The sequence below is a fragment of the Crocodylus porosus genome, unplaced genomic scaffold (assembly GCF_001723895.1).
Source record: "Crocodylus porosus isolate Cpor-Errol unplaced genomic scaffold, CroPor_comp1, whole genome shotgun sequence".
Taxonomy (NCBI): Eukaryota; Metazoa; Chordata; order Crocodylia; family Crocodylidae; genus Crocodylus; species Crocodylus porosus.
In genome coordinates, this window is record NW_017728948.1 from 5,718,605 (window position 1) to 5,720,840 (window position 2,236).

Sequence of the window (2,236 nt, forward strand, 5' to 3'; positions counted from 1 at the left end):
GTCCAGATAATTGAAACCATGTCCAATTTATGGTCAGTCTCTGTGAGTTCTCAGGCAAACTCAAGATCAAGTTCCTCCCATTGATTTGGTGGCCTGTAGTTAGGTCTCTCTCTCTGTGCCCTCCCTCCCCCTGCCCCACCCCCCCACAGCTTGACCCAGAGGGTTTCAGGCCATTCTTCTTTGGAGCCGAGGTTGGCCTTCAAGGAGGTGTACTGCTCCTTCACATAGAGAGCTACACCTCCACCTTTTTTCCTTACCTGGACCCTTCTATGCAGGGCATAGCCCTCTATGGCTATGCTCCAGTCATGTGAGGAGTCCTACCAGGTCTCCATAATCCCTGCTAGGTCATAATGCCCACCGGAGAAAAGGAGGGCTAGCTTCTGCTACTTGTTCCCTGTACTCCTGGCATTAGTGTACAGACACCTGAGTCCTCCTATTAAGGGCCTCGGCTTCCTATAATGCTGAAGGGGAGCTATTCCCACAGCTCCTGCAAGAGTGGCTCTCCTAGTGTCCCTATTATGGAGCTTTGTTCTCCTATGTCTTTAACACTCTTCCAATTATGTTGGCATTTGATAATCTATTTTACAAGTTTTTATGATCTATAAATAAATGTATGTAATGAGACAGCTCAACAAGCATCATATATTGGGTTGGAATCATAACAGCAGAATAAGCATACTGTTTGTTTATTTTTATGCTCCTGCCATGATGTCCCCCACTGGGCAGAAATGTGTTATATAGTGGAGAGAATAGATCTTTTGTACATGTGGAAAATTTGTATCATAATATTGACAAGTAATTTTGAAGACAAGCCTGTTTTAAAACCAATCTTTTCCATTGACTGACATCCACATTCCTTTTAATCCAAATGGAGTGTGGACAGGAATATTAATCACTGGGAAATAGGAAAATAGCAAAAGCACAAAAATGCACCCAACTTCTGATTCTTTTCCAAAACCTAAGCTGAATTGCAATTCGTCATGTGCTCACCTGAATACAATGGGGAGGAAACAAACTCTTCAGTGAAAATTTAGAGGTGGCTGATTCCTAGCCAGAGGTCAAAAAATTGGAACTTGAACTAATTTGTAATAAAATGGTAGGCAGAGGAAAATCACTATAGGTAAATGTGTCTCATTTTCAAGCTTAGTTACCTGCTATTTTATAGATATTTCCCCAAGATGTGATATAACTCTTCTGAATCACACTAACAATCTATGTACTTTCAGCCCAAGAGAAATTAAAATACATAAATTATTAATCCAAGAATGGAAGTGAACTAACAATGGGAATTTTGTCTCTCAAATAACAACATGGTATTTTTGTCCTGATAATAATTGTTATACTAAGTTTTGGAACATACTATATGGCTATTTTTATGTGTGCATTTAATTCAGACTTATAAAGTAAACAACATTTCTGGGAGGAAATTCTTCTCAATTTGCTGCTTATGAATAGGGGAAAATTAGTTGAGACTCTGAAGGTGGAAGGCAATTTGGATGACACTTATAACATGATAGAATTCAAGATCCTAAGGAAAGAAAACAACAGGCTTCAGAAAAGCAGACTTTAACAAACATAGGTAACTAGTGGGATCGATCTTACAGGAAGCAAGACAAAAGGAAATAAGAATACAGGGGAACTGGTTGCATTTACTGGAGACTATACTAAGGGCACAAGAATGGGCTATCCTGATGCAAAAGGAGGGTAGGAAGGGCAGCAAGAGGGCAGTCTACAGGGACTTGAAACTGTAACAGAAATCCTCCAGGAAATGCAAACCTGGCCAGGACCAAGAACAGGGGTCTCAAATTGCAGCAGGGGAATCTTAGATTGAATATTAGGAAGAATTTTCTCATTGTGACAATGGCTAAGCATTGGAACAGGTTACCCAGAGAAGTTCTGGAATCTCCATCCTGGGACATTTTAAAGAGAAAATTATATAATTATTTTACTATGATGGTTCCAACAGGGATAACCCTGCCTTGAGCACAGGGACCTGGATTAGATGACTTTCTGAGGTCTCCTCCTTCCCTACAGTTCTGTAAGTCTATATTACTAACGATGAATATGTGAATTAAGGTGACCATCATAGAGGACAGTCTGGTTGTCCTCTGTCCTCTGTTGATACAAAACCAGACACCTTATGCCCTTTATACACACACATATACACACACACCTTGACCAACAAGGAATTTATTTCTAGGCATCTGCAGAGATAAAAAGGTGATGAGGCACAGCC